Genomic DNA, 13,659 nt, shown 5'->3' on the forward strand with positions numbered 1-13,659 from the left:
ATTAGTGCCAACACTGGGATCCTGTGCCCAGCCCTACATGTACATAACAGGCACAGAACTTTTCAAAAAATGTTGGAAACACAGGGAGAACTGCAAGGTGGTCATGAAGTTGGAGGGTGGGGGAAAAGCCTTTTGGTGAGGCTGAGGAAAATCCCCTTCCCAGTCTTGACCAACAAAAAGTTTGATTTGATCAATCTTAAAGAGGCTGCTAAAGAGATGATAAGTGACAGTCAGCTCTTTAAGAAAGGGGAAACATAATGAGTTTCCAAGGTTCATGGTAGAAGATAAATTCAAACTACAAATTGCTTCACTTCTTTAACACTGAAAGTTATAAACCACTGGAACATTTTGTCATGGAGCATGATGGATTCACTTTTGCTTGAAGTCTTAAATCAAGACTGAATACTTTTATAAATAGATATCTAGCAGCTTAACCAGATGTTATATACCTCAGGAAGTAATAACAAGGTGAAATTGCTCTTGTGTGTGCTGTCTGGGAAGCCACACACTGGCCTCACAGTGGTGTGCTTTAGTTTTAGGTGCACTGTAACTGTGCTGTGGTAATCACCAGCACCTGCAGTCAGATACCCTGCTCAGGCTCTGCAGGGATGAGACCAGAGCAGGCATGTTGGGAAATCATATAACCAGGCACAGCTCACATACCTGAACAGCAGTCCATGAGATGAACATGGAAGGATTGCAGATCCCTTGGGAGGTATTTTGATGAGGAACCAGTTGCTAGAATATTTATCCATCCTGAAATTTGGTCCCTTCCCATACTTAAGAGACTGCTAAGGAACATAGTAGAGTAGCATAATATAGTGGTTCATGCAGGCAGAATAATCCTCTCACCTCCTGCTGCTGGATTGCAGTGGGATTGGGAGCCATGGGCTCAGCAAACACTCAGGGTTACCTGCTTGCCTGTATCTGATCTGATCAGGTCAGAAAACATGCACACACCATGAAATAGAACCACAGAATGGTTTGGGTTTTGAATTATTCTCATCCTCTTCCACCCCTGCCATGGGCAGGGACACCTTCCACTATCCAGAGATATGTCCAACCATGCCTTGAACACTTTTATTTTTTTTTCCCCAGGGATGGACATCCACAACTTCTCTGGGCAACTTCTGCCAGTCTCTGACCAGCTGAGACCAATTTTGTAAAATTACGGACTTAGTACTAAGATGATCAATTTCAATACTACCTGGTGTTATAAACTTGAAAATTAAGATTACAGGCTATGTTTCTTACACAGAGACATGTTTGTTTAAAAATAATTGTAGGAAGGCTGTTTTCTCCTGTTTAGATAGCAGCAACAAGGGCTCCTGCATTTCACTGAAAGGTTGATGAGTATTTCTCTCTCCATCTTAATTAAATTTGAATTCCAATTACAAGATGGCAGATACTCCATTTCTTGTTCTGGCTGAGGTCTCTCATGTTGTTTACATCCCACCTTTGGGGAGGTTGTCACGCCTGCTAATTTCTTCCTGGGAAAGACATAAATAGCATGCACACTCTTTCTGGGTTTGCATTATCTGTGTGGATATTGCTAGAAATGCAGGGAGTGCTTTACCAATGCACTGAAGCCTGAAGTGGAATTTTGTTTCACTAGGTCTTACAAATATCTCCCGTGCTGCAATGAATGTCATTCCCAAATGTCTTGGAGACAAGAACTGGCCAGAATGTTTGCGGGTTTTTTTTTGTTTTGTTTTTTGTGGGTTTTTTTTTTGTTTTGTTTTGTTTTTGATTTCTTTTTTTTGGTTTTTTTGTTTTGTTTTTGGGGTTGGTTTTTTTGGGTTTTTTTTTGGGGTTTTTTTTTTGGTTTTTTTTCTTTGTTTTGTGGTTTTGGGGTTTTTGTTTTTTGTTTGTTTGTTTGTTTTTTGCTAGTGTGTTTTTCATCAGCTGGAACAGTTTTATTAAAATCTGTATATCTGTGGGGCATGGGTATCTGTGTGGAGGGGAGGAGGTAGGTGCATTTATCTTCCCAACTCAGATTCCTCAGAAAGCCTTCCAGGTTCTCACAGGGACTGTCCCAGCAATGATGTCACTAATCTTGGACAACTTCAGTCTCTCTTCTTGTCCCTTCCAGATATATCTCAAAGGTTCATATTCCAGTGAAGAACATATTGTATTTCAAAATGCTTCTTAAGAATGCAATCTTTTACCTCTCTGGCTAAAAATAAGGGTAAGAAGAACAGGACATCACCCTAACAGTTCCCACCACTGCATTATCACTTTTTTCCAAAGTTATATCTGATCCCAGTTCCCACTTGGTCATTGTCTGGTGGAAACAGCATTTCTAATTTTTGGAATATCTCTACAAACTTGTTGTTTAACTGTCAAAAAAGCAGCTTAATTTTTTTTTCTCCCACCATCACTCAGGGCCTTTCAGCCTGTTCTGGTCTGTGGAGGTTACAATGGAACAACACAAGGTTTTTCTCTCCCAGTAAGGCCTATTTCTTTATTTTAGCATCATATTAGGCAGTCCTAAAATGATTAATTTTCTTAACTCCATTTTCATATGGGCTCTTTCTCTACTGCATGAAGTTATTACTTTGCAAGTCCTAGGATGTCACAGCAGACAGTTCTTTAACTTCTTTAGGACATTCTTCATAATGAAACCTCTAATCCTTAGTAATATTTTAACTCTTTCTCCCTCTTTCTTTCAAAGATACCAACACTTTTAGAAATGTCCAGAGGAAACCACTTTTGTTTACCGAAAAGAGCATCTCTTTCTGTCTCTCAAACACAGCCCACCAACACCAATATCCATTGCATTTGTTCCTACAACTTCTTCTTATCTAAGCTTCTGCTATCAGACAAAGCATAGATTGCTCTTGACTCCCTCTTCTAGAAAGAAGGTTTTTTACAAAGATAATAGGTTTTGCTGAACTAGCAGTTATGAAAAATGGAAAAGCTCTCATACACCCCAGATCTTCATCCCCCAGATCACTGGAGCAGAAAGAAATCTGTGATACCTCTATGACTAAAGAACTGCAAAACATTTGAATACAGTATGTTATAAGATGACTAAATAAACACAGAAGGAGAAAAAAAAAAGTTGGTTTTTGCCTTCTTATATGGCTTCTCTCTAGCATGCATATTTACACCTCTCTTTTTATTCTTCTTACTTTTAAATAAGCAAACTCAGTCTTTTTAATCACTCTTCTTTAAGAGGTTGAAGGTTTTTTGTTTTGATTTGATTTTCTCCATGCTTGTCATCATTCTGGCATAAGGAGACAGAATCCCAGCCCCAAGGCAAATTTCCTTTCCTCAGCATGTGTCACGGATGGAGTGAAGCACTTCACTCGTTACAAGACAAGCAATATGTTTATTGATATAAACCAGCAAATTAGCACAGTTTGAGGGAAAATACAGGTTTAACAGGATTCAGTGGCAAGGTAAACTTGGTTATTTGCTGCATGGAGGACAAGGGCTGACAGAATCATCAGAGGGACAATGTGATTGAGCCACAAGGCTCAGAAAGGATCCCCTGGTCTTCTAAACACCTTCCCTGGCAGGAGTTTGGGTGCAGCTGGATCCACTTCTAGTCCCAGGCTTGGACAATGATTTATATTTAAGAGTTTGTGTGTTCATAATCAATCCAAAGTTTGCCATGATATTAATCACTTACCAAGGATCTCATGGAACGGAATCACAGAATCAGAGAATGTACTGGACTGGGAGAAATCTACAAGGACCATCGAGTACAATGCACATGAAACCCCAACAATTATGCTACTTGCCTGTCATCCAAACACTCCTCAAACTCAGCTGCAAAGAGGAGTCTCTCACCCTGGAGGAGCAGCCTTCCAAGATGTCCCAACTCAGTGAGATATCCTGCCATGAAGTCTTATGGATTACAGTCACATTTTCTTACCAGCAAAACACCTGCTTGACCACTGCCCAAAATCCATAGTAAGATGGGTGCAGCCCCCACAGCTCCCACAGCTGGTTATGGATCCAGGCAGGGCACACTGCCACAACATGGCTTACAAATTTTGCGCACAAACTGTCTGCAGCAAAGATTTAGTTCACCTAAAAAAAACCTCTAAAATATCTCAAAGGTTAATGAGATGTGCAGTGTGTTTTATGTGACTTTGTGCCATTTGTTGATTTATTTATTAGGAAATATAATTTTAAAGGCTTTTAGAAGTCACAATACCTTTCCTTGTGAAGGCAAACCTTCATTTTCCAGAGATGCATTCTTTTTATTATCTTTATAGCAGTTTAATTGGCAAAAAACCAGCACCAGATATAGAATGAATCAAATACCTTCCCCTGGCTTGTTTTTTTTTATTTTCCCCACTACTGATTTTTGCTTTCATTTTTCTTCTTCTTTTATTGACCTTTAGAATTCAAATTTCTACAGCATTTGTTTTAAATCTCTGGTAAAGATCATATATTTGGGTGAAAGAAAAAAGTTATATAGCACATCCTATAAAATAGTCTATAGTCTCTTAAAATGGTAGTAACCTTATAAATCTATTTTAGTTTATCATATTGGATACAGTAGTCTCTAATCATTGTCTTGAATATACTAATGTCCATCTTTGTCATATCTGTTATCCCCTGGTTTGGGAGCATGGGAAAGCTATTCCATTGCTCTCTCTCACCTAGACATTTTTTAAATGTTAAATGTTAATGTTATGCAATGTTTTGAACAAACAGCCTGGACTAAATGGCACCGTGGAGCAAATCTTCCAGAGTCTGCCAAAGCTGCTCTGCCACTGCTGTTAGACACCAGGAGGTCCGGCAAGGAATCCCACGCATCCCTCTGGGGTGGCTCAATCCCAGCTGGCAGTTCAGCCCCACACCCCCTGTATGGGCTGGGGAGAGAATCAGAACAGAGAAAATGAGAAAACTCACGGGCTGAGGTAAAGACAGTATCACAGAAAAGGCTGAAGCAGAATGTGCAAGCAAAGCAAGACAAGGAATTCTTCCACCCCTTTCCAGGACAGGCAGGAACTCAGGCATGTCCAGGAAAGCAGGACCCACCACGCACAGTGGTGACTTGGGAAGGCAAATGCCATCATTCCAAATGTTCCCTCTGCTTCTTCCTCCTCCTCTCCCCAGCCTAATGCACTAATTAAGATGCCCCATGGTCTGGAATATCCCTTTGGCCAGTGGGGGTCACCTGTCCCAGCTGTGTCTCCTCCCAACCCCTCGTGCAGCCCCAGCCCTGATGAGAGTGGGATGGGGTGAGGATCAAAAAGGGCCTTGGCTCTCTGCAAGCCCTGCTCAGGAATTACAAAAACATCTCTGTGTCATCAACACTCTCTCCAGCACAAATCCAAAACACAGCCCCATAAACAGCTACTGTATAAAAAATGAACTCAACCCAAAAAAACCACCACACGAATTGTGTTATGTTTCTGTTTCTGGTAGCTGCGACAGCCTTCTGTTTGTGGAACGAGGTGATAGTGTGAACTAGGATATTTTCCACCACTGTAGGGGGAGGTAAGTCAGTGTCACATAAAAAAAAGCCCAACTTTAAACAGAGAAAGAAAGGGATGGTGAGCAGGAATAATCATATTAGAATATCTAAGGGGTACTGAGCAGGAAAGGTAACACCAGCCTAAAATGTGGGATTTTGACATTTGTCTTCTTTGGTCTGGAGTCTGTCATTATTCTAGTAAAACCATAATTATAGCAATGTAACACAAGGTTTTTATTTGGCTCATGTTTAAGGGGAAAAATTAAAAAATAAAAGAAAATTTATTTTTTTAAAGGGAAAATAAATTAGAAGAAATCAGAACCAGAGCTTTATACGATATATAAGGGCCAGCATGCTGTGAAATAGGAGATAGAAAAATCAGCCACTGCTTTACCTGAAGGGACAAATTGTGCAGAAATTCACTGTTTCACCCAAGGAAACTTGCCTTGCTTCCCCTCTATATTCAAGAGGGAAAGGAGTGAAAGGAATTTTATCATTGATTTTAATCAACACTTTACTCAACATGTTCAGTGGGTGAAGGTGTTGATGCTTCTGGCTGCAGTTTTCTGTGCATTGATATTGAGAAAAGTGAGCTCAGTATCCAATTTCAGCAGAAAGTCAGTAGGAACTGAGCAAACATCTCCCTTGAACACCCTCCACTCCTATTTCCTCCTTGCTGCTCTTCAACTAGAGAATACCTTTGCTCATAAATAAACACATGCAAAACACCTAGATTTGTATTCTCTGATTCCCCACCAAAAAAAAAAAAAAATTTGAAAAATAACTAAAGTCCAATTTAGCACAGCCAAAGGGCTGTTACAGTAGAAACATTCAAGGTCACTGCAAACTCAGCCACTTTCCGTTTTATGATGTAGATTAAGTATTTTACATCTCAACTTGTATAGTAAATAAAAAATACTGTAGTTAAATATATGACTCTCATCTTTAGAGCCGAAGGTCATGTAGGACTTGGAACTGAATGCAGAGGAGCTGGAAGCCTGTTTTGCACAATACAGGGGCAAAATTAGGGATTCATCTTTAATTTTCCCTTGTTTGTGCTTGGTGTATTTATTTCCTGGTTTCCCTAGGCTTTGATAATTTCTTCTGATACTGAATACTTAGAAAAATACTTTTTTTCACACATTACACATTTTCAGGTTTCAGCGTCAGAAAATTAAAGTACCTACTGCATAAAGCATTATGCAGTTAAGCAAGCTGTGTTATTCCCTGAGAGCACTTTCCTCAGAAATGAAAAGCAAGAAGAGAGAAAGGCTCAAATAAATGCTTAGATTTCACTTTACAGCAGAAGAAGGACTTTATAATATATTAAATGATCTGTGCTGTTGATATCGAGAAAAGCAAGCTAGGTTTTGAATTCAATTATTCCTTTACTGGGTAGTGGGATAATTTTTAGTGAAAAAAGGCAATGGAGTTAATTTTATTAATAGTAAAATTAGCTTTTTATTATTTTTTAATGTAAAATTTTTAAAGCATTTTGCAAACACTAAGACTTCAGCTGTGCCATTAAATAACAGTACTAATCACCAGCCTCTGTTACATTTCGTCTGGTGGGAAGCCCAGGATGAGATACACTTCAGAAAGTTCCACCTTTCCTGAAACATGTGCATGTCTCTTAAAATCCCCCAGAGACGGGGACTCCACCTCTGCCCAAGGCAGCCTGTGTCAAGACTTGAAGACCCTTTCAGTAAAGATTTTTTTTTTTCCTAATACCCAATCTAAATCTGTCCTGGTGCAACTTGAAACCATCTCCTTGTGCCCAGTTGCTGGCTTCTAAAGAGGAGTCCTGGAAAGGCACAGGGGGAGAGGGAAGCAAGTGGGAAGAGCTGTGGTTTCACAAGAAGCAAGTATATACAGTCTCCAGACTGTAAAGTGATCTATTTAGTTTGTGTCACTTCCCATTCTCATTATGTTCTTTGTCAAGGGAATGGATTTATGTGCTGCCATTTTCTGCACTCATTACGGTGTTTGTCAAGTTAATGAATAGTCTGAGAATTTGAATTTCCAATACTGAAGAGTGAATTATGGCACAGGAATTAAAATAACTCTTCCTCTTTCCCAGGTTCTGCATCCCAAGCGGAGAGACATTTGTTCTATTTCTTGATACCAAGAGCATCAACAAGAAAATCTGCACTGAAAAGTCCTGAGCGGGTCAGAAAGTGAAAGCTTACATTTCTGTCAAACACCAGGTTTTAGATTTCCAGCATCTCATTTTTACAGCAAAATCAGGAGAGAAAATGGGATAAAATTAACTGGTAACACTTTATTATAAGTGACAAATAGTTATTAATTTTTTTTGTTATTCCTTACAAGAACATTAATCATGGCAAGGTCTTTTGGACTTAGCGTGACTGTTAATATGTGATTCCAATGGAATTCTGTTGTAATTTAGCATTAATTAACGTTCACTTACTGCAAAGTGCTACCCTATTAATCTATTTTCTGTGACTAAGGAAAGAAAGGAAATAAAATAGAGTTAATGAGATCCCAATGTTTCAATCCTGCAGGCTGCAGTGACCTAGATTGCATCATACACCAAAAGTTAAAAAAAAAATTGTTTCATACTCTTCTTAGTGTCAGAGGTCAAGACCAATCTAATAAAGAGAATACCAAAAGAAAAGCAGAGAAAAGGCACAGAGGCTTTTGTTTTCTGAAGGACTGGCTTGTGGAGAACTTCGATGTGCGGAGAAAAACTCTCAAATTATGATCCCAGTGATTTTTCTTTTTTTCCCTGGGATAATGCATCAAAACACAGTTATGAAGGAGCTAGAGAAATCCCCTGAAAAGACCATCATCTTTCAACAGCAGCAGTAGGACTGCCAGTGTGACAGCAACAGGTTCATGTGCATGGCCAGGCACAAACATGGCAATCCACAGCTGTTGACACCACCTGTGCAAAGTACAAGACAAAACAAGAAACAAGACTGTGTTTCCCTCTCAGTAAAAAGAAGAAAAAAAAAAAAAGAAGAAGAAGATTTTGAAAATCTCCAAAGTTCCTTTGAGATTTATCAGGGCAGAATGTCTTAGGTTTCTTTTTTTCCTGAGTTTCTTGAGGGTACCCCACAATCCCATCTCTTTTGGAGGCAGCCTCCCAGAACATTTCAGTTTTCCCCTCACCGACTGCTGAATGAACAACCAGTTTGAGTTAAATAATAAAACAAAGCATGACAAATTCCAGCCCTGTTCCCCTAAGTCATCTCCCTGCTGTTTACTTAGGTTTTGGCTATATATTTTAGTGGTCCTTTTCCTCCCATTCCAGCTCCAAGCAGAAAAGGAAACACCTGTGCCTCACTGAGCCACCAAAGCAGCTGGAAGGGGTGCTTGTTTTCTGCTGCAAGGGAGCAAAGGCCAAAAGCCAGGTCTTCAACAGATGAATTATTCCTTCTATTAAAGAAAACAAAAAAACAAGTAATCACAGAAAGTAATGTAGGAAATGCCAATGCCCTGAGTGCCCTTTCCACATAGGATTGCCCATCCTGGGCTACTGTTACTTTTCTCTTCTTGCATAAATATTGACATATATTACCTAGAATTGTTATTACACCCTGTTCCTTAAGACACCTCATCTATTAAACCAAAATAAACCATTTTTATAGGATTTTCCTAATAAAATAACACAGAAGACATCAAAAATATGCATCATAATTATGGAGTTTGGAGCTTTCTTTGTTGTCTTTGGAAACTCAGCTCTCTTTCCTGGACTTCCTTTCTTCTTTTTTTTTCCTTGATAATTAATCTTCTCTTCTGTCACCAATTACTGACCTCTCTGGGAGAGAAGATTAAAATAAAAAAATAGATAAAGAGAAAGGTCAAACCTTGAACTGAGATCTGGTTACTAAAGAGGGGCTGAGACAATTTTAAGCACAAGATGAGATGCTGAGATGGTGGGAGTATGAGGAGCTCTGCTTGTTACCACCAAATTGGTGATCTGCTGTTTTAATAGTGGGAGGTTTATGGCAAGGGATTGTTTTCACCTTCCTGGCCAGACACTGACTTCTGCCTCTTTCTGCAGTGGTAAATTGCACATATGTGTTGTGGCCATTGCTGCTGCTCACCCACTCAGCACCCTCTGGTTCCAGGAAGGTTCTACAGGCTCTTGGTTCTCCTCATCATTCCAGATGAAACCCTTTGTCCTGACCATCAAGACACCAAAGTCTACATTTGCCTACATTGCTTTGGAGTCCTGGGAGGGAGAAACTAGTGTTTGGATTAGACCCAGGGGGAATAATTACTACACGGAATGAGATAAAAGATTATTTATTTATTTATTCTAATCTCATTAAACATTTATTACTTTTTAATTCAGACTGAATATCAGGTTTGGGGATTTTTTTTTCCTTGAGATGACAATGGCAATTGCACTCCTGAGATGTTACCCACATGACTGCAGGATTGTTATCAGATGTAAAACTTATTTAACAAGACAATTCCAAGTGGATGGAGAGAAGATAAACATGCCACCATCACAGGGCTTCTGGATAATCTGCCAGCACTAGTATCTTGTCTTTGCTAGATGCCATAGATGATAAAAAGGGGGAAAAAAATGTGACAGCTTCTTCACATGTTCTCCAGTGTGTTATGAGCCAATCATTCCTAAGCAATGCCTATTTCTGGGAATGTGCCAACACAAGGCACCTAAAATTAGGGAGATGCTGTGGTATTTCAGCAGCGTAGGTTTTTGTTTTAGAGGTGGACCAGAGGATCCCACTGATTTTTGGGTGAGATGATTGCTATCTGAAAAGAAATTGCTAAAATTGTTAGAGCTACCCATGCAGTGAAATCAGAATGAGTTTAAAAATAAATTATGTGGAAGGGGAGCAAAATGTGAACCCAGGCAGGGTTGGGCCTTCTGCCCCTTCAGCCCAAAATTTCCCCCAAGCAATACATGAAGCACCCAAGATGTGTTGGACCTATGGAAAGGCACTGGGACAGTGATTTTCTTATTTTCAGAAGTATAAAGCTTCAAGAGACACAGCATGTACAAAAAGAGGTCATACAAACTCCATCAGGGAAGTCAGATTTTTGTCAAGGTGTTTATTGTTTATTTGGTCGGGTTTTAAGTTGTTTAGTGGTTGTTTTGGATTTTTGGGTGTGACACTTATCCTAAACACACATTATTTAGGAGAATATTTCTCTGTGCATATGTAATACATACCTTATTAATTTAGGAAAAAATGAAATAATTTCAAAAATTAAACCTGTCAATTTATTTTCTGTTGGCTTCCAAGTTATATTCGTAGTTTCACACTGACAGCTTTCTAAAAGTCAAATCCAGGGCTCAAAAACCAGCAGAAACCACTGCATGCTTTGAAGGTGGCTATATTACAGGAAAAAATTTTACTTTATATGAATATAATAGTATATTAATCCAAACTCCAAGTCTCTGTAATCACTCAACGTTCCCATTGTCAACTGATGTACCCTGGATAAATTGAAGAGCATTATTTATTACCTTATAAACCAATTCAATAAAATAATGATAAAAAAATAATATGAATGGGACCAGGACTGAATTAACTTTTCAACCTCTGACAAAATTGTGTTACTATTTACTTGAAGTGGTTTATGCTTCTACAGTGCCTTGCATTTGTCAGTGGGTGCAGACTCTATAATGATATCATCATTATATTTAGACGGGTGACTGAGTTTAAAACTTTTTTTTTTTATTTTGCCAGAGATTGAGATACTATGCTTGGTTATGGATATCTATCACCCTAATTCTACCATCACATCATCTTACTGCACTTCATTCCCTCCAGACATGTGTTTTCTTGATAGATGAAAGCTTTGATTTTACACAGCCACGAACCTGAGTCTGCTGCACCAGATCTTATTTATTTATATGTCCCAACTCCTACACCACAGCTAAAGAGCTTCAATCTTTAAAACACTTGCCCTTTTAGCAACCCTGGCAAGGCAAGGAATGATATTATTTCCTTTAAACACAGGGGAAATGGTGGCACTGAGAGATAAGTGTTTTTTCTTTGAGAAAGCCTGCAACAAAGCAGAGACAAGAAGGAGAATTTTTCAGATAATCATAATAATCACAAGAAGTCATGGTATTCAATGTGCAATCTTAAAGTGACAGATTAAGGGTATTAGTTTGTTTCCTCCACTAAAATAGCCTTCTATTTTTCAGATAATACTGTATATTATTCCTAATTATTTATTGTTTCTATTTTTTAGAATAAGAAATGCAACAGAGATCTTTTAAATCAAGTCAGAGGAGACATGATTTTGAATTATCCTTTCTGAAACTAGCCTACTAATGCAATAAAGTGATGCTTCAGCGAGAAAGTTATCAATCCTGTGGTTCTGTGATTAATGTATATTAAAATTCCATTTTACAGACCTTTACAAAAATATTAGTGTTAATTAGCTATTAAGCTGATAATATTCATTATGGTATACGGTATATTACTTATTTTCCTAGATTTCCAAGAACGTTTTGTAAAGACAGTGATCTAAAATACAGTTTGATGGTGGAAAAAATTCATTCTTTCCCATTTTTTCCCTTTCTTTTTCATTCTCTTGTCACTCTTCTTGAAATGCCTTTACACTGAAGTTAAATTAGAAAGTATTTAACTAAATTTATGTTTTTCTTCCCAAAACCCATTCCATAACAAAAGAGAAACAAGTAAACAAACAAACAAAATAACATAAGTTATAGCATAGCTTAATACAAATTTAAAATCTAGTAATAGATCCAATTCTGACATTACTGATATCACTTCTTTTTTATGTGGATTGAAAATATGGCCACAGTAGGTTAAAGGAAGCTCTGAACGAATTAAAAATTAGAGCATAACACTTAGTATATGGAAAGAATTGGACGACTACTGCCAAAATTATTTGGAATTGCAGTCTCTCCCCCAGGGGAGAGGTCCATAACTCTCCAGCACCAGTCCCTGACTTCTCATCATCGGCTCAGTAGCAGTGCAAGCTTTTTCAACTTTAATTTTGAGCCATAAACTTTCTAAACTCGTTTTTTTGCCCATTTTTCTCCTTTTCTTTCACCCCACAGAGCAACTTTCTGCAATCCTCTTGTTCCAATAGCTAGAGAGCCTGCTCAGGTGTTACACAACATTTATTCATCTCTCACTCATATCCATTTACTCTTGGGCAAAAAAAGATTCCTGCAGTTTGATTACATCTCTTCCTTTCTTGATGTTCAGCCACACAGGGTACAATTAATAACAATTAAGGTATAACAAGGTTAAAGAGTGTAAGTGGGTTTTTTGTTGTTCTTGTGTTGAATTTCTTACCCCATTTCTGTTTTAAGCACGTAGTCTAGCCTTTACTTCATGTAACCATATTGCCCCTTCTCTACCTCTGACAAAAACCACTTTGTGTCACACATCCTGTAATCAGCCTTTGATTACATTATTGTATCTGTGATCCACAATCATTCTGTGATAGTCTAAACCAGCCAAGAGAGAATTTTTCCTAACATAGGGCCCTGTGTTCTCAGCAGAAACTCTGACTGTTCATCCCCTTGCAGTTCCCAGGTACATCCTGGTTTTCTCTCCTATCATTTGTTACAGATTTATTTCATCTTTCTCCATTACAGATAGCCAATCTCCACATAACTCCCACTGAGATGTCTCAGTGCCTTGTACAATATCGTTATTATTTCTCTATCTCTACTTGCACTGACAGATCATACTGGTATTTTTCATGGTCCCTCTATACTGATGCCTAATAATCTTCCCCTTTAGTCTCCCTAGTTGTCTCCAGCTGAATCACCAGGCAGGGGCAGAAACCCTTGGTATGAGTTTCCTGCTCTAGCACATCAACATTACATCCATGTCTTCATTGCTTTGTGCTCACTTGCATTGAGGCTTTTCTTTAGATTTTTTTCCAGCAATATTAAATTCCAACAATTCTAAATCAAGATAATACCAGAAATTCCAGACTATGCAGTTTGTTTTGTTGATTTTTTTTTTTTTAAATTGTATACCCCCATTAAAATTCTCCTGATATTTCCTCCTTTCTTCCAGAGCATGGATGATTTTCTCCTGCAAGAAGGCCTGGTACCCTATTAAAATAAGACCAAGTAGCCCCATTTCATGGATTGCTTTCCCTGTTTCCAAAACATATTTCCTAAATCATCTTATCTTCATGCATGCAATGCCATTCACTAATTTGATAGAATTTCAAATGAGAACTTTTATGTACTCAAGATTAGTGACATTTCTGAA

Source organism: Passer domesticus, chromosome Z, assembly GCF_036417665.1.
Source record: "Passer domesticus isolate bPasDom1 chromosome Z, bPasDom1.hap1, whole genome shotgun sequence".
NCBI lineage: Eukaryota > Metazoa > Chordata > Aves > Passeriformes > Passeridae > Passer > Passer domesticus.